The sequence below is a fragment of the Serinus canaria genome, chromosome 8, assembly GCF_022539315.1.
Source record: "Serinus canaria isolate serCan28SL12 chromosome 8, serCan2020, whole genome shotgun sequence".
Lineage (NCBI taxonomy): Eukaryota > Metazoa > Chordata > Aves > Passeriformes > Fringillidae > Serinus > Serinus canaria.
The window spans coordinates 12,921,744-12,942,059 of NC_066322.1; the positions used below are offsets into that span (position 1 = coordinate 12,921,744).

Here is a 20,316-nt window from a genome sequence, read left to right on the forward strand (position 1 = left end):
TTTTGCCAGAGCTTCACAGTCCCCAGATTCTTTGGAACTTGTCACACACATCATTTTGAGTGCTTTAGATGCCATCATCTATGTTTCAGCAGTACATTACTTTCATGAATTTTGGGCTTGAAACGTGGGTGAGAATAGCTGGGGGAGGGTGTCACGATCTCTGCCAAATTTAATTCTGGGGCATAATAAGAAGCTTTCTGAATAAAATTTTAATTTGTTCTCCATCAAGCACAGCAGCCTGAGATATAGTGTAAATTATGGTGAACTCGTAATTACTTTTAGAAAGCTTTAAAAAAGCTTACCCTTCCCACCCTGTTCTTCCCAAACATCTCTGGGAGAACTATCCTGGTTTATGTCTAACTCTTCAAGTCACTGTCACTTCTTGGGGTGCCTTTTCAGTACCCCCAGTGTCAGTCTGATGTCAGCAACTTCCCCTGAGCGTTATCACTGCAGGTTCCCACCAGTAGGTGTGGTGGACAGAGTGCTCTGGAAAGGTTAATCAGCAGCATTCGTTAATAGCTAGGTAACAGTATCCAGCCTGCGGGCTGCTGCTTGTTGGCAAATAGCTGGCATGGTGCAAAGCTTGTAGTTTTTGTTCAACTGGTTGAGTGCCTTGTTGCCAGGCTTCCTGCTGGAGGAGGAGTTTGGCCGGACCACTGGGGTTTGTTGAGCAATGGCATTCATTGAACAGCGCTGCTGGCACCTCCGGCACTTCCCAAGGCCTCACATCTCCACGCTGAGCTCACTAGCAGGGATTCAGTATTTTATAAGCAAGAACAGAATAGCCTTCCCAAGGATCCTGATTAGCTTTTGGAGTGCTTCCACTGGTGCTGGTGTCCAGCCTTGCTAGGCTGAAACTCAGGAAAATTTGCTTGATTATCAGTAGTCTTCTGACACTTTCCAGTGGCTCCCTTTCGTGTGGTTAGAAACATGGATAAGCTCTCCAAGGGCTTACAGAGAAAGACACAGAGAAGAGATCAATTTACAAAGGTAGGAAGAATCTCTGTGGTGCACACTCCTGCAGCAGCACAGCGAGTCTCCCTCCCAGCAGTGTCACTGTCACGTACCCACGGGTGAGCAAAGCTACAAGATGACGCAGTAAATAAAAAAGGCCTTTGAGTCAGGCTAATCACTGGGTAGGCTCAGCCTGGGTTAATGGCTGAGATCGTGTCCTATTACACTGTTGACTAATGTACTTTTCAGACAGAAGTTTGTACTGCAGACTTGGCCTCAGGTTTTCCTGGTTTAATATCTCTGTCAAAAAGGGGCATGTTCTTCATATATCTTTGTATATTCATTGCATTTTCTAGGTTAGACAAAATATTATTTTTCTAGCTGGATTCTATATTAAGATGAAAAACAAAAACAAAAAAGAAAATTACAAACTTTCTGGTTTTGTTTGGAAGATAACACACTACAGCAACAAAATTAAAGAACAGAATAATTTTTTTGAGGCCATGTAATTACAAAAATAATATTTGAATTAGCTTTTAGGATTTTTAGCCTTAGTGTATCAGACTGATATTTTTCAAACAGACTTATGGCTTACTCCAGGTGATTTTAGCAGCTCCTGTGGGGCTAGTTATGGTGTGAATTATTACTCAGCGTGAGTAAGGAGATCAGAACTAAGCCTAGATATGGTCAGAAGGAGAGAGGGTTTTGTCTGATTTGTCTATGATAGATCTGCCCTGCTGCTAACTCCCTGGTCTTTCATTTAGTTGCTTTTTAGAGACTTTTGTTAAGACTTACAAGGAGTCCTGAGAGGACAATTGAGCTTTTATGGGGTTTTTTTGCAGAAGCAGGAAGAAAGAATCAAGTTGCTGGTTTTCTGTTATTGTTGATTTATTTTTTGCTTATCCTGCAAATATTTATTTTTAAAATTTATTTTAAAAAAACCCCAAACCAACAAAACTAAAACCACAAACAACCAAGTAATGTAAATTGGGCTTTGAGGAAGTAAGATGGTGAGCTTCAAGGTTGATCCGCAGATAAGGATTTCCCAACTATACAACAACATTATGATGAGCTCTTGCAGCAAGGAGGGATTAGCTTTTGTTTTGTAAGATAACTGATTTCCACGTGAGCTTGTCTCAGTTTAGAAAGGTTTAACAACCAGAGAAATCACATTTTTTTCACAAGAAGCTATAAAAATGAAACAAACTAATATAGACTGTTAAGGTTAGTGGGCCACTTGCTGGGCTCAGTGCCACAAAATGGACCTGATGGCTTCCCTCAGGCATCCTCAGGGTCCAGCTTCCCCTTTGCACAGGGAAATCTCCTGGCCAAACTCCAGCTGTGATAATCCCCTGGGAACAGCTCACAGCAGGCTGGCCCTTCCTAACTCACCCTGCTCTCGGAGAAAGCTCCAGTTCTGGCAATAGAAACAGCATCTCTTTGCCAGAAACTGTCTCCTATTCTCTTGTCCTTTCTGGTGCTTGTATTAAACAGTTACAGCAAACCAGAGAGTCTGTGCTGCAAGATGGTCAAAGGAATTTATGGCCTTTGGAGCCGATGGGACTAGGTTTGCTCAGGATCATGCCCTTACTTAGCGTCCTGCAGCAAAAAGGCCTAGAGTTTAGTAAGGAAACTCTCTCAGGGATTTCTAGTATTGATGACTGTAACCAAGCCTGGCAGCCCTTGGATCTTACAGCTCTCTCTGGGCCTAATCAAAGGCCATTGACGTAAACTAAAACATTTGACTTCAGAGAGTTGTGGATCAAACTCTGCGCCTGCACTGACTGGGTTTGCCTTCCCCTCAGACACAACCTCACTTTAAATTCTTTTCTTCTGACAGGCCTGTAGCCTCATTTCTCTCTCTTAAGCTGGGAGGGCATTTCACAGCTCTCTAAAATGCCCAGAAGTGACTTTTCCCTTCTCAAGGTGCAGTTTCACATTATACCTAATTCAGTGTAACTGCTGGCTGATCCCAAAAGTCCCATCCCTGTTTTACTGATACCAAGTTTAAAGATCATGTAATCCTGGCAAGCTGACTTGACACAAAATTAACCCAGTCCAACACTCATCCCCTCTGGGCCGTTTGTGTCCCTCCACCACGACAAACCCCCCCGCCCCAAAAAAAAACCTAAGCAAAAACCAAACCACCAATCCCAAAATGCCACTGTCCTTTCAGCAGTTTTCAACATTTGCCATGGATTAGTGTAATGTGACTCTGTGCCATAACTCTCAAAAACTCTGCCAGGGGCACTACATAAAAGCAAAGTTAATTTGCATTAAGGCAGAGAACCCAGACAAAGAAAACATTAAGAAGAATTCAAATAAAAATTATATGAGAGGTATTATTACCAGCATATAAGGCCTAGTCCAGAAGTATTAATTAGATACTGATCCAAAGATAATGGTTAAAATGGATATTACAAGTGTGAAAACTACCCTTAATTTATGTTATTATATTTAATGTGATTCTCCTCTTACATTTCACTCAACCCAGTCAGCTGTCAGTCAACATTTAGCATCTCGTTGGAAAGAGCTAGTTCTTCATTTTCAACCAAGTGTTCCCAGGCCACTGCAGATCTAATGTCACTCTAAATAGGGAATGTTTCTCCATTCTTTCCTTTTTCTCCTACAGACCTTGGTGTTTCCTTTCAAATCCATTGTCATTGTTAATAAGCTAGTTTTTACTACATTCTTTTGTCCAGACATTGATGCACAAATAACTTCAGATTTATGCTATTAGCTTAATTGGGTTTTTTTCACTTTAGATAAAAACTCATTTTAATTCCTTTTTTTAAACTTAGATGGTGTAAATGTCATCTACTCCCATATTATTCCCATTTCAAAGCATACACTTGAACCTCACTTAAAGTCTTGAACTCTTTTGCTTAATGTATGCATATTTTGAAAATAAAAACTCATAAAAGGACTGCAATAACTATTACTAACCTCTAAATTTCAACATGTCTTCGTACCCCTATTGGGAGTCTAAGCAAATGTTCTGTTTCCCTTGACACAGTAATGAGGAATTCTCCCTAGGTGTTCTCCCTTCTCCATGGCTTGAAAATTAAAGCTGTGTCTTTAGCTATAAGATGTGCAGCACATCTTTCTGAAAGATGAAGTTTATATCAGATTCAAGCTACCCAGCTGTTTCGGAGCTCTCCTTTTATTTTGGATTTGGTTTTTGGATTTTTTCAGTGGAATCTGACTTACATATTAAAATTCATATTAATCTTAACTTTTTGTGATACTTAATAGCAGAGGTATTGTTATTTATCTTACAGTCTGATTTACTGTTCCAATTTTTTTAATTTGAGAATGTGTTCAAATTCCTATTGCAAAAATCACTCAGAAAGAAGCTACTTAAAACAAATGAAAGAGTTCATTTTGAAAGCTGGAGGTGAAACAGTTACCCCCATAAGGCTCCTGACTGCTTCCTTGCAATGAAATGTCTTACATTTGCCAGTAGTTTTCTAGTGGTGGCTTGTTCTTCTCTGATGTAAATTAAAAGTGTGATGCTAGAAGCTAAGTCACCTAGGTATTGCCACTCTGAGCAAAGGAGCTGCTAGAACCTTTTCAAAGAGATTCACAGGTGATGAGTGAGATCTGCAGTTTCCAAACTCACCAAGAAAGAACCGGGTTTTTTATTTAGCATATATTTTTCACTTTGTGCCTTCTGTGTCAGCTGTTACCAGCACAAGTCCTCCCAGTTTCATCAGGGAAGCTAGAGGTTTGGTTTTTATGCTGTGTAAAATAGCTTCTTATTCAGGTAAATGGAAAAGTATATTGGAATGTCTTCTTATTGATTGATTGGAAGAAGCTGAGGTCCTTGCCACTCAGATCCTTTTGAAAATCTCAGCTGTGTGGTATTTGTGCACTCATGTCTCTGGAATGTAACATCAGTGAGAAAAGGCAGCAACTTTCAAGACAATGTGATTTACCATCACCTCCCTTGAGAATCAGTTATTCCTTTGTCTTACTCCATGAAGTAAATTAAAACAAATATGGATTTTCTAGCAATGCACTGTTTAAAAAATATATGGGTGGACTTAGAAGTTGATCAGAAAATCTCTGGCTGGAGTATAAATGTGTGGGAACTGTAAAAATTTTTCCTTCATTTTCTTTATATTTCATCTCTGGAAATATCTGTATAAATACAGCAATCCCATTGTTTACTCATACATCTGGGATCTCCATAGAGAAAAAAGGCCTGGGAAACACCAAGGCTGGTGGGAGCAGGGTGAGGAACACGTGCTTTGCAGAGGGTCTTTCATATCTTCTCTTGCTCCCATTGTCAAGCTCAGTTACTCTGTGCTTGCTGGAGGAACAAGGATGTCTTTATACAGATGTGGAAGTTCCCCAAAGACTGAATTTTGCCTGTACCATCAGAGAAGAAAATTGTGCAGTGCTGGCTTTAGATGTGTAGTGGGTTGATCTTGGTTAGATGCCCACTAAGCCACTCTATCACTCCTCCTACTAAACTGGTCTGGGGACAGAAAATAAGATAGAAAACAGCTCATAGGTTGAGATAAGGCAGTTTACTAAAGCAAAAAAAAGGCACAAGCAATGAAAACTCCCAAAGATTTTATTCCTTACTTCCCACCAGGAAGTGATGTCCAGACATTCTCAGAAAGCAGATCTTCAGTACAGTCAATGGTTGCTCTGGAAGGCAAATGGAAGTAAAAAATGACCCTCCTTCCTCCTCCTTTTCTTAGCTTTTGTATCTGAGCTTATATATATGACCAATATCATATGGTATGGAATATACCTTTGGTCAGTTTAGGCCAGTTGTCCTAGCTGTGTCCCCTCTCAAGATTCTGCCCAGCCTACTGGTGAGGTGGGAATGTTGGAGAGACTGCTCTGATGCTGTGCCAGCACTGCTCAGTAGTGGCCAGAACATTGGTGTGTTATCAACAATTTTCTTGCTACCTGTGCCAAGCAGAGCACTGCGAGGGCTGTGCTATCCATCTCAGCCAGACCTAACAAAAGATGTGACCTCTGTAGGCTCAGCAGCACTTTCACATTTAGCTCCAGATGTTAGGACATTCAACTCTGTCAGCCTTGTGTTGTCACAAGCTCCCTGTCAAGTTCCCAGCTTTTCTCTATCCCCTCTTTGCCACTGATTTTTTTTTTTCAGAATTTAGGTAGATGTAAATAAGAGAATAGATGCTGTTTCAGGGAAAAAATAAGAACATGGTTCCCAAAGCCTGTTGCATTTCCCTAGGATACCTTTAAGCACTTTGGCCAACTCACACCATGTGCACAGAGATCTTCTCAAGGTCACAGCACCTCCAAAATGCCAGTGCTCCTTCCATGCCAATACCAACCACTTGAATTCTTGGCTACATCACTGAGGAAAAGCTTCCTTGTCACATGCAATGTAGGCCAAACATGCCTTCATAAAATCCAAAACACTGTCATCAGGCTCTAGAACTGTTATGTTCTGTGGGCTTTGGCCCTGGCCTGGGAAATTTATGACCTAGGCTCAGCTTTATGTTCTGCCAAATTCAGTGTGAAAAGTCCTCAGAATAGAGCATACCCAGCAGGCTACACTGAGTATCAAAACAACCTCTTTAATGCTGTTTTGTTTCTGCAGATCTTTGAAAGGTTTTTTATGTTCTCAAAGCAGGGTAACAAGTTTCAAAACCTGAAAAAATTTTTTTTCTATCTTTCCATCAGTTTTAATTACGTGACCTTTCCCAAAACAGGGTCTTTCCTTCTCAGAAGCCATGGTAGTGGCTAAAGACATGGAAACTAATTTTTCCACACAGCTAATTCTATTGCTGAAAGACTCAGATTCACTTTCAGTACTTTTCACTTGATTCTATGTATTCCCTGCTGAATAAATAAGCAAAAGAGGTAGCTCTCAAGTTAAAAGCTTTTCTAGATCTCCTTATTTACAGGGATATAGAATTAGTGTAACATTTTCCTTTCTCAGAAATAAAAACTTGAGCCAGAAGATTTGCAAGTTGCCTTGTTTTTACTCAATTTTATAGGAAAAAAAAATCTTAAAACTCATTCTGTGAGTGTAAATTTCACTGTTAAGTTCAGATGAGAGCACATTATGAGCTTTCCCAGTGTATTTTGCTCTCCTTACCTGATTCCCCTGGGTCTTTTGAATCCATGTATTGCATTCATAACGTCTAAAAATCCTTCCTTTGAAAGTTTGCTTAGGGTTTCCTTTTTCTTTTAATATGCTAAAGTTGTTTGGTTTGGGGTTTTTTAATTACCTTTATGCCGATGTGTACTATGAGTGTACAAAAAGCTCTGTCAACTTCTTTCTGTTTGCAATTTTATTCTGAGATAGTTGTTCCCAAAGCTATCCTGAAATTTCTCCCTCAAGACAAAACAAAATTTTCTCATTAGATATAAAAGAGTACTTTTTCTTATCCAAAGCTGAATATTCCCAGGAGAAATACTGTCTCATATTCAGAATACTGCATTTTATCATCTTAAGAGAAAGGCATCCAATCTCTCTTCTAGCTCATATTGTAGAAAGATAAGCTGTAGGACTTAGTCATGGTGATGCCTTGAGAGGTTACCTAGAACAGAGGCTAGACAGTGCTAAAGGAATAAAGTAGGTGTTTATTAAAAAAGCCTTCAAAGGATACACCTTGGGCAGTACAAGAGCCTGGCTGAGGCTACACCTGAGATCACACATTTTCACACTTTTGTAAGTTCTGGTCCATTTACATATTGGGGTTAATTGTCCATTTACAGCTTCAGTTTATGCAGTCTCCTCCCAGATTTCTCTCCTCAATTACCTGTTTATACTTTTTGGGCCTCAAGCTGTAACAGTGTCCTTGGTTCTCGAGCTGGAAAATGATTGTTTTGTCCAACCCAACTGTGAAGACAACTTGCTGACACTCTGTATGAAGTTCAGAGTTATATACCAATGCAGTACAGAGTCTGGAAAATATGAACTCTAAAACTTAACGCAACGATGGAGCTGGGTTTCATAGAATTATAGAATACCATGTTGAAGGGGACCTGCATGTTGCCTGTAACCCTTTATTCTATTCCACGCTTCCTCAAACAGTTCCTCAAGCACTGAATTTTAGGTGGGAGGAGGTGGGAAAATAAAACTGAGCCTTGTACTCAGAAGGACATCAAGTCTAGTGTTCCTTTGCTGAGGATCAACCTGCCAGGCAAGAGACCAGCCAGCAAGACAGGCTGGCTCTGGGCCTCTTGTGGGGTGGGCACATTTAGCATGGCAATAGAGCAGTATCTTACATCTACCTTCTGTAATAGAAATTTGTAAGTGAGGAATGTTTCCCCTTATTTCCAACTAACTAAAGTTGTGGGGTAGTAGAAGGCAAGGTGTAACATTTTTAAAGGGAAAAACAGTCCCCATTTTCTAGAAGGAGCACAATAAAATCATTGCCTACTATTTCTTAAACATCTGTTCACGCGTCATTTTTTAAAAAACAATGGTGCATCTACAGCAGAAAAATGCAAGCATAATCTTTAGCAAATCCTAAAGCTGTTATGGTTGAGCTGTAGACATACACATCTCAATCACACTATCTTTTAGTGAAATGGGTTAAGCTTTTCTTCACTGTATGAACAGATAAAGAGTATTGTACTTTTCCTTTGTTATAAATCTTGCCTAAAACTTTAAAATAACACATTGTAATAAGTTATATCTACTCTTGAATTATTTAAAAAAACTGTATGAAAGAAACTGTCCTCCATGGGCCTGTAAGTTTAGTGCTGACATGACTGTTTTATATGGTCCATTCTAGATAGATGATAAAAGAAAGTAGCTCTTTTTCTGTGTTGGAGATACTTGAAAAACATGATTTTAAAATAACCACAAACTTTAACCTTTGAGGAAATTTCTTTCTAACATTGCATTTTTTCAAGCATGTAGCCTTTTAATACAATTATTGCAGACCAAAATATTAACGAAAGCTGTTGAACCTCAACCTCTCTTTTCTCCCTCACACTTTGAAAACGGAGCATTTCTAAATGAGTGACCATTGCCAACCTGAGCCAGAGGGCAGCATTCACCACCTTATGGCATACTGCAACTTCTGATGAATCTCAGCTTCTTTTTAACTCCTCTTTCTCTGTACAGTACCAATCAATGCATTTAAAAATGGCTTGCCTCATATGGCCTATTGCAAAATTGTTAAATGAATAAATGACATTGCCATTAGTGTTCAGTTATAAATACATTTGAATTTTAAACTGAACATATGCTACTTCTTTGCTTGAAACTACCAGCTTTTTCTTGCAAAAACTGTGCCACAGACCCAGGCATGCAATAGTAATAAAATTTAGGATTGAGCATGTCAAAGCTCTTCAAAGATGGTGTCATTATCTGAATTTGATTCATTAGATACTAAAGAAGTTTCTTACTCGAGGCTGCACAGTGATCAAAACTGATTCAAGAATAGAGCTCCTCTGTCTTAGCTGTGATCTTGATTTAGTTCCTTCTTTACTACTCTGGATATCAATTTCAAAATAAGCTTTTATTTATGGATTTGGTGTTTTGTTGCAAAGCTGTTGTTAATTTTGTTTCCTTTGATAATATTAAGTGTCTTCTATCTCAGCTTAAAACCAAATTTCTACAGTCAATTCAGGCTGGAGAATTCCTTGAATACTTAGTTATTTGTAACTCCAGTTTCACACTCTCCTCCCCCTTAACCATTACATAATCATTTCTCCCAATAAAATATTTTTGATCAGATCAGTATGAAAGAATGTATGAAGATATTTCTTGGCTTCATGACACATGCAAATCACTTATTTCAGAGAGAGCAAGTGATAAGATAAACAAGTTAAAAAAAAAAAAGTAATGAAACACTTGTCTGCTTCATTTGGCAAAGAATAAGTCTGGAGATTTTATTGAATATCAGGAGTGAGCAGAGGAGGAAGTAAGAGAGGGAGGTGGATGCAAAAATTATGTAGGGATGGGGACTCTTTGCTCTCAGTTCAGTTTGTGGAAATATATGCTTAGCCATGATGGCAAATCCTGAAGTAACTTCACTAAACCTGGTGGGAACTTGCTTACACTACCTGAAGTATAACATTCTCTGTGTTGATTTCCAAAGAATGTCTCCAGATTTGAATGAGGAGAGCTGAAAGTAAAGCTTGGCCAGAATTTCCCAGATGATGATGAGAGGGTTTTAACTGTGTTTTGTTTCACAGCAAGTGATGAGGGAGTTTTAATCTGCAGTGGCTAAGATCAGTTTGAAACCATTTGCAGCTGAGTACTGGCCATCACTTTGAAATTTAAGAGAAACCAAACATATTTCAGGAGATTTATTTCAATCACAGATAGAAAACAATGGGGTCCCATGGCAAGCTGGGAGTCTGCTCCTTTTAAAGGAGCACATGCCACTTCAAGGAAAAAAAAGCATGAAAGGAAGCAGTGGTGTGCAAATCAAAATAACCCCTTTGTCTTTCTCTCTGGATCCATGCTTAGGGAAGAATAGAGTGTAGGGGAAGAATTCAGACCTGTCTTTGTTCAGTCTCCAAAGGCAACTACTTTCTCTCTGGATGAGAAAGAAATTTAGTTTTAATGGTGGTGGAAGCCTTCCTTTATTTTAAATCAATACAGGCAGTTGGCAAAAATGCTGTCTTCAAATAACTAATGGTTGAAGATTAGAAATTAATTGGTTTGGGTTTGCTGTTTTGGTTGGGATTTTTGGTATGTTTTTTTTTTTGTTACTGCCCTTCCAATGCTACATAAGATTCATCGGTTTTTCACCTGCTGCCAGCCACCAAACTGAGCTTTTGGATTCATTCAGTCCTTTGCTTTTTTGGTAGATAAATATGGATTCATTTCTGGTGAGGGGTATGATTAAATGTGTCATGTTTTACTTTTTTCATGCTTGTAATGTTTGGATCTTAAATCCACAAATATTTTGTGCTCTTTTTGCAGGTGACGGTTCTCCAGTGACCCCACCTCACCTGAAGCTGGGCAGAATGAAACCCAATCTTGGGTAAGAGACCTGTTTGATTGGAGGTGCTACTGTGAAAAACATAATTTGATGGCTTCTTCCTTGCTGTTTCCTTTCATCCTTTCCTTAAAGCATTCCTGATGAAGTTGAGTTGAAGGTAGGCCCCTCTAAATTTTTCATGTGCATTTATCCCCTGAATTAATGTTATCTTTGGCAATTTTCACCAGTTGTTCAATGCAGTGCTGCCTGTCTGCCCTCTGAGCTTTCAGGCTAGCTCAGGACCCAGGCTCAGATCACAAAATTGCAGCATGACATGCTGCCGCTTAAGCACTTAATTATACCTAAGGAGACAAGGATCCACATTGTACCCTTTACAATAGAGCCACAAGAAGAAACAAAGCCCCAGTGCCTTGCTAGCCAAAGGGATCTTTGCCAGCACCAGGTGGTGGTGGGAAGCATGAAGAAGTGAGTGGGGCGACTCCTGGCACTGCCTGTGCAGTCACGCTGACAAGTTTTTTAAAAATGCTGCTTTTGAGAGGGAGGCCAGTAGTGTTTGGTGTCAAGGGGCTGAAAAGGTGCCATATGGGGCTGAAAAGCCTCCTAGTCATTCCTGATGAACCATTTTCAGTGCTCCCCCTCCTACTTGGATGGCTGTACTTACCTGGCTACTGCGCTCTTGCATCCAGGTTTTGCCAAGTGGTTATCTTCCTGCCTGCACCTGTTTATTCTATATCTGCCTCTCTGGAAGGCCAAGTCTGGAAAGGTGCAACCAGTTATCAATGATTCTGTTGGGATTTTTCTGTCTGGTTGAACTAATTTCTCCTGGAGTTCTACCAGTGGTCTAATTTAATTACCTTGTTTCAAATCCAGTTTTAGAGGGAAATGCAGAGGAGTACAAAACCATGAAATTCATCTATTTGCATAAACATGTACTCTGTCTGTTTTACATCATCTGTGATATCTGTACCCAGCTTCTCTTTTCCAGTAATGATGGACAGTCTCTAAGTCATTGGGCAGGGGCACCTAGTTTAATGGCAAATGTAGGTCTTGCAGAATTTCTGAGCTTTGTAGCTTTATGTAAGTTACAATACTGCTTGCTTTCCTTGGAATACAAACATCGTCATGCTGTAACTTCATCTTAAAAGACTTTTTTGTTCTCTTACTAGAAGGAAACCTGCCTTTGTATAAGTTTATTTGGAGAATCCAAGTATGTTATATAAATTTGTGCTAGATAGATGTCGCTGAAATGAATTGCTAGAATGTTTAGAGTGGTTGAAAATCTGTATTCTGTATAGCTGCTGACTGGTGTAGAAAGTTGAGGCATTGTAATTTGCTCTCCTGTGTCTCTGGTTTGAATTTATAGGAGAATAATAGCACCACACTTGATGGCATACTATAGTGGGACACTGAAGTCACACTGCAAGGTGTTTAAGGCAGTAATAGAAAAATATCATTTTAAAATAGAAAAGTGGATAGTCAGTGCTTAGGGCTTTCCCTAGGACTGATTTTGTTGTAGGTCATTTGACAAAATCTCATCTTTTTAACTATTGAGCAAAACGTTCTATGAAACAAGTATCTGTCTTCAGGAAAATGTATCTATTATGTGTTTGAAGAGAGGTTTATTTTGTATTCCACAGAAGCTGGACATGCAAATAGAGTATTTGGTTATAAATTCTTATGGTCATTGAGGAGATTTTACCTAATTCTTTTCTATTAAATGAAAAAACTATGACAAAGACAAAGATTTTAAGCTGATGATTGGGATCCAAAGGACAGATAATGCAGACTCCAACTGCGTTTGTAATAGTTCAATTCTGTAAGTGAAATATGTTCTCTTTCTCAAAAAAGAATGAGAATATGAAAGATGTGTCAGTGATTCTTCAGATTTTCATTCTATTGATCAGAGTCGAAGAAAATGTATTTCCATACACCTATCTCCTTTTTTTCAAATTTCCAGTCTCAGTTCTTTGTGTGCTCCATGGAGAGGCTGTATACAATTATGCCTTGCTAGTAAAACAAGATAAAATAATATAATCCCACTGCATTGTCACAGAGATAAAGCATATGGTAACTTTTTGTTTCAGTTGATCAGCAGGGTGGCCTAGTAAAATGAATTCCCATCCCCTGGCTTTGGCTTTTCTTCTGATTCCTGAGAGACACAACAAAGAAAAATAACAATAATAATAGAAGTCGTATTTCTGCTTTCGTTTGATGTGAATATTGCAATAGTGGAGTCTCATGACGGAAAGGACAAATAATTGTGTGTACTACCTGAACATCAATGGCATCACATGCTGCAGTGTGACTGTGTTGAAATGTTGGACTTGTGAGATAATAATTACACAGGTATAATAACAGTAATAAAACCACATTGAGTATGTTATGACCTCTAGCCTGCTTATAATTTGTACCACACCTAAAGATCCTAAACTAGGACTGCTCAAGTACTAAACATAAATAGCATAAGTTTCTTCCCTGAACAACTCACATTTTTAGTATTTTCATTTCTGGAATGTGCCACTCCTGTCAGTTGTTGCAAACATTTCCCTGAAAGAGACAAAGGCTCTGAATCTCATCTGCAAACCTTTCTTTATGTATCCAAGAAGAGCAGTCAAATCATCAAACTGTTATTTTCTCAGAAATAAAAAAATAGGCAGCTTCTGCACTTTCTATGTTTGATTCATTAAGAGTGGTTGTCCTCTCTTGGTTTGAGCAACCTGAAAGGAAACACGCAGCACCTTCTGCATTGCATCTTGCTTTGCATGAAGACACTGCTGAGCTTCCAGACAGGGTTTTAGCTGAGGCCATACTGGATAATTTTGTTAAAAGAGTCTCAGCACATAACTGGTATTAGAGAATTAGGAGAGGTTGTTCTCTGTGGGCTCTTTATCCCTCGTGCGCTGTTTCTTTTGCACCCCAGAGAAAGACTACTGCTCAAATCACTGTACAAAACCCCTCTGAGCCACGTTCAGGAGGCCCTGAATGCCTGTGCTGGACTAGAGCTCTGCATCTTTATTAGCAATTCTTGTTAAACACCTTCAATTTTGTGGTGGGTACCAGAAGGCAGGATCATTCAGAGAACTTGCATAGTGCATCATAGTGGTCCTCACAGTCCTTCAAAGTCTTCACAGCACCAGCCTCTTTCCCTCCTCCCACCCTTCAGTAAGCACCATAGAGGGGCTGCCTCTAGGAAGGGCTTTAAAGATCAGCCTCACTGCCGTTCTTTAGCGGGGGGGGGGGTTCTTGTGCCCCCTTCTGAGGCCACTGAGAAGCAGAAAGAGCTATATTCCTGAGCCTGTAATAGATGCAAATTGTGCCGATGAAGGAGACGAAGCTCTAACAGCCGTTGAATGCAATCTGTGAACACTACTGTTTCATTTATAGTGATGCTACCTAGGCATTTGCACTTAAAAGGAACAATAAAGAGGTGTCAGAACAATCGCAAGGCTGCAGAATTGAAACTGCGACAAAGACGTTTTGAGCCATGTGAAATGTTGCCTGCAAAAGATCTCCTGTTTCCGTTAGTTTTTGTTATTACTGAAGGCTGCTCTAGTTCTCCTTGTTTTATGACACCGACTGGTTCATTTGCCTTCAAAGACTCAAGATGCAAAGAGGCAGGGAAACAAATTAAGTCAAAACTGCAGTAGCTGGTGAAAACTGCATGAAGAATGTCATGGCTGCTCTTTATTTGTCTATTTAGGTTTGAAGTAGCTTCGCTATACAACTGGATGGCTGATTCACTAACTTGCCAGCTGTCTCTAGCAGGCAGCAGTGGAGTTGCTGTAATGTTTCAGTGTTATTCTTTCTTGCAGGACAAAGGGCTGATCCTCAATTGATGCAACCTTTGGAGGTATATATTACCCTGGTGAGGATCTGAACTGCTGTTGCCTTTTAGTCTTTTTTATTTGAAATAGAGAGGAGGTTTTGAAATAGAGAAGTAAGAAATTACACACAAAAAAAGTTAAATAAAAATCTGGTGGCTGTCAAACAACATACAGTTACTGATTAACAAAGAATAACGGGCTTGCATATAGTGTCCTGTTAAAAGCACAATAAGCTGTGATTGTGTGCTGAGATTATGATTATCTGCAGGCACTTGCTACTTCCTGCCTGCAAATGTGAAAGCTATGTGTGCCTAGGAAAAACAAGGAAACAGAAAATTTGTTGTACCACAGTAGGTGTGTTCAAAGTGCCCTAATCCTACTGAATAAGGGCAAATACTGCTTGAAAGGGAATGTGGAGTTTAAAAAAGGAATATATGTGATTTGTTAAAAAAAAAAAAAATTGGAGTAAAGCTGTACAAATTTTAGGGTATGGTTGGCTTTTGTAGTTACAGCAGATTAAGATGCATTAGAGGACCTGTTGTCATTCTGGATCTTCTAGACTTCCTATGGGATAGTATTATCTGATTTTTATTAATATCAGTCATTTGAATTCCATTAGTGTTCAGAGACCCTGATTTAGACTCAGTCATAGTAATGCAGCTGCATCACAAAGAACTCACAGTTTAAATAGACAGGATAGGCAATTAGCAGGCAAATGTCCCACAACTAAAGAAGATCAAATTACCTAAGACCTTGTCATATCTTAGTGTTAGTTCATTTTGTTTTTTACATACCTCAGTAAAATGAGTGATCTATAAAGAACATGCTGTTCTCATATTTCGAAAAAGTTTGAGGAAAACTAATGATAGCAAAATGCTCTCAAAACCTTTTATTTTATATATTATAAGTTTAAACTGATGATGTTTTTCAGATAATATGAATTTGAACTGTGTGAATCTCTTGCTTCTTTAGGTTTTAGCGAGGAATGTATTTCCCAGGGAAATGCAGGAGGGGCAGCAGAACTGTTTGTTTTAATAGTTCTGTGTGTGGGTCTGAACATGTGAGTGAGCAGGAGATCAGCAGGGCAAAACGTGCCCTAAATGCTGTAAAGTCTTATACAATTGTGTCAGGCAGTAAACCCAAATGAACTTGCAAAGTCATGCACTAGTTCAATTTTGGAAAGGAAAACCTGGCTTTGAAGCCAACCAAATCAATCCCTAGTTCAAATTAAATTTGGAGTATCCTGTGAAGCTCCAATACACAACTCCAATAACAATCAGCACTTAAGGTGCAGGCAAATAATGTTTCATTTAAAAGAAATTGAATAAGGATTACTGACAGAGAAAGTTTTTGATGCTGTTTTGTCATTAAAGTCAAATTATAGCATTATTGTCCTAATCCCATACGTCTCAATCATCTCTCTCTCCCTCTGTCTCTCTTTAATGCACAAAAAGCCCTGTGCATGGTTGGTCTTGTGCCTTCGTCTCATTAAAACCTTGCCATGCAAATGTATCATAAGTGTTGCCTGAAGACTTCTGTCTCATGCAAAATTTAGCTTAAACTCTACTAGCATCAAATAATTTGTTATGCACAAACCTTCTGTTTGGTTTGCTGACATTCCTTCTTAGCTGGCTCTCATGGCGATTCATTATCTTGTGATATGGATTTCCAAGTATCATCTTTGTATTGATTTTTATATCTTTAATAACCACTCCACAGAAGATGGCTCCACTTGGTGTCATTGATCGCATCAAAAATTCAAGGCTTACAGAAATACTAGACTGCTAATTGGTAGCAGAACATTTCAGACTTCATCTTAATACAGTCTTAATCTTCTGCACTAACCTGACTTGAAGATTTCCTTATTAAGGCTAAAGGGAAACTTGTGAATAACTGGAAATTACCTGGTGAGAACAGGTAAAAGGCTGTAAGTGGAAATAACAAGGGTTAGATCTGAAAAACAGCTCTCTTTTGTCTCTTCCCCTTCACCTAAGTATCCTCCTTAAGGAAGAAGCAGTACATAATTCTTCCAGCTGTGCTAAAAAAATGTACGTTTATAGCATCACTTACTGTGCAGTGGGCCAAATGGCATTGAGTTTCTGATGAATCAAAGACAGTTATTAGGTTTGACAAGTTCAAAAATGTGTGCTGTAGGTCACTTCTTTCAAAAAGAAGTGATCAAAGAAAGGTAATTTTAATCTTTAATTTTTTATGTAAAAATTAAGTGCTCTATTTGTAAGCTAGACAGTCAAGTCTTGGCTAGGTTTGAATCTGAAATATCTGAAAATGTGGGCCAGAACAACAATCTGAGAGTCCTTCAGTCTGTTTGATTTGCCTCAATGTGTTGTTTAAAGCTTCTATCTCGTTAGGTTTTTCAGCAATGTGGTTTGTCTATGACAAGGAGGTGATATGTGTGTCCATATTTTTTCGTGACTGTTATTTTTTTCGCTAAGTGACACTTTTTCACTAAGATTTTTCCCAGGATTTTGCACTTTTTATATTCTAAAACTTGAAAGCAACTGAAAATAAACCACACTGAGTTACAGGGAAGGGGTTTTTTTAGAATATCCAGTGATAGACAAAGAATATGTAGAGACAGCAACATGTTAAAATCAGGAAAAATAATTTCTCAAAAAAGCTGCCCTTGTAAATTGTTAAAAAGCTGTTAAAAAGAAGTGTCTTCCAACAGCCACATGGTCTGTGGATTAAACATAGCAAGGCAGATTGTCCAGCTACTACTAAGAGTATCAATCAGGGCTACTCAATCAGTTCTTGCCAATAAAAGGCATTGAGACAGCACCAAGTCTGCTGGTTCAGTCAGACTCTGCATGCCATCTGTGCAGTGGGAGCTGCCTGGTATGTTTCCTAAAAGATTAGAAGAACAGTTAGAAACATAGGATCTCCCACAGGAATGTGAGAGACATCATATATCTGGGAACTTGGTGAGAATAAAAATGAAATGTGTTCATAGAGCAGGCTGAAATAACCTTGGTCCCTTTTGACCTCTGTGGTAAGCAGACCTCTTTTTCCACTAGACCCTATCAAGTCTGTCAGGTTAGCACTAGTTTCTTTATGAACAACCTAAATTTGGAGCTGGCTGTAAGAAACTCACATTATTCTCATAAAGTCCAATCAAAAACACATTACACGGTTAATGCATCCATACACCTCTCATGCCTTTATTATGTTCCTGTTGTCACTCTCAGACTGAGAGGAAATTGTTCACATCAGCCCAATCTTCTCAAACAGGAATCTAGCAGCTCTTTTCATTTCAGATTTTTACTGTGTTCATCACTAACCTGGCTGAGGAATGTATTCATGGAGTAAACCAATCAGTCAAGGAAATGCTGTCTTCTTATTTCTAGGGAGAGAAACAGAAAATATGAGGCCAGTCTGAGCACTGCTTATTTACAGGGGTGAACAGTGGCTCGTAGATTTTTGTCTAGCCCTGCAGAACAATTCCTGTGAATGATTATATATGAATGCACTCCTTAGCCATCAGAATGACTGAGGGATTTATGGTTTGGCCCAGGGTAGGCTCTGTGATGAAGGACAGTGATATAGCTGGAATGTAGTCTAAATTTACTGATTTACAACTTCGTGTTGTTCCTCAGTTTAGAATTGGCTTCCATTAAAAAAAAATTAAATAACTTTGTAAGCATTCAGTGACATTTATTATGGACATGATATTTATTATGGACATGTACACTACCTACCAATAAACAGAATTGGGAGATGCAACATATTGACAAAAATTTGGTGGCTGTGTACTTGTATCTGAATTCAAATGGAAACACCTCTCCTCCTTACCCCCCAGTAGCAACACAATACTTATAACAGAGTACCAGAGCAAACATGGTTGAGATGTCTATTGAATCTCTACTGTTCTGTCTTCTTAAGATTTTTTCCATCTTTTTTTTTTCTAGCTATATTATTAAGCATTCAAGGATGGAGAAACAGTGGGCCAAAAAATCTACTGGTTTTTCCAGCAAAAAGGAAGCACTGAGCAGTAAAAGCTTAGGAGATCACCCATTAGCTTTATTTTCTGCACATTTTTTTTTTAAATTCCATTCATTGTTTTGTTTTAGGAAAACTTCACATTTTGAAAGAAAATACCTGTATTCTCATGCCATAGTTACAGGCTACACGCAAAAGGAAGAATCTCAAAGCATAACTTAGATCTTTTAGTAAGCACCATTCTTCAAATCTGTCCCTGACTTTGTCCACCTGCCAGTGTTCATGGTTCACATGTAGCTGTGAGGCCTGGTTGTGCTGCAGGACATAAGGGTAATTCCCATTGATTTCAATGGGTATTACATGCATCCTGCAGAGGGAGAGTAGGGCCCTCAGGTTTCACTGAATAGCAAACAGTCATGTAAAATCCACGGATCCTATTCTTTCCCTGCAGGGTATGTTGAAGTCAATGGGAGTTACTTGTTAGACGCTGTGATGGGAAAAACTTACCCTTATAAGATAAAGCAGTCCATTCATTGTTGCATTTTGATTAATTTTTTATAAAGATCCTAGTAATTAGATTTTTTTCTATAGAAAATATATTATCTTCTGACCTTCTTTATTCCATTTTATAATTAAGAATGAAGATAACAAAAAGGAAAATGCATACAAAACAAAAGCCCACAAAAGAAATGTGAGAAAACTGAATTTACAAAATTGCCATGAATTTAGTGTAGAAGTTAAACGACTCTTTGTGAGAGACTAAAATGTTATTCTCTTATAACACTCTCTGCTCACACCAGATATCCTAACACAAACTTCTAGCATTGATTCTACTTATCTAAATAAGGAGCTACAATTTGGCAAATCAACACAGAAATTGACATCTGTTTCTTATGGCTTGAATTTTGAGACTGAGTTTCCATCAAATCAAAGTTTACACCCTTAGCAGATTTGAAATATCTCCTTCACTAGCATGTTTCAATATTAGCTGAAGGAAAGGCTTTCTTCCCATCCCCCTGTCCTCTCTCACGCTTCCACCCCCAAGTGCTCTCCTTGAAAGCAGCAAAGAACCTAGGAAATCTGGGCAGTCTATCAGTTTGCTATGGTTCATTTTACCTAATCCAGACATCTAGCACAGCAGGGGGAAAACTGCTGTATCTAGTGAAACAAGAGCATGAATAATTAAAACTCTGTTATTAATGAACTTCCAGTCGTTATGTAAATGAAACTGATTTCAAGTCTAATTTGTCAGCCTGAATTCTTTTTCTGTTCTCCTTTTGTCTAGGACAAGAACTCATCATAATGGACTTGATAATAAAACACTGGCAGACATGCTGTGTGCAGTGCCCATCTGAGTCAGGGCTCTTAACATGGTTAATTGATACAGTTACTGCGGATAAGTCTATAAGGCATTTGTATGGCTTTACATTTTACAAGCTTTTTCTTTTTTTTTCCCCTCTTTTGACAGTGCTAGCTATTCTTTGCACATTCCTCATTACCGTTTACCTTTACATGAGGGGTGGCTTGTAATTACTGGCTGGTAAATACTTTCCTTCTCATTTCGTGCGCCGTTCAAAGACAGCAGAGTTCAGAAAGGTCTGTGGGAAGGGAAGTCTGTAGTTATCAAACAATGGCTAACAGTCACCAGGAGAAAAAGCCTGTCAAAGCACAAG

General features: G+C 38.8%; 1 protein-coding gene across 10 annotated transcripts in view; it reads left to right on the forward strand.

Moving 5' to 3' along the window:
- ADGRL2 (adhesion G protein-coupled receptor L2) overlaps window positions 1–20,316 on the forward strand; it is a 387,495-nt gene that overhangs the window by 63,819 nt on the left and 303,360 nt on the right. For 8 of the 10 annotated variants that reach the window (XM_050977761.1, XM_050977756.1, XM_050977767.1 and 5 more), the window contains exon 2: window positions 10,844–10,904. The gene's annotated coding sequence lies outside the window, so the exon portion shown is untranslated. Of the gene's footprint in view, window positions 1–10,843; window positions 11,020–20,316 lie in introns of all 10 variants that reach the window. The other 2 variants (XM_018912304.3, XM_050977757.1) reach the window with 1 other exon arrangement.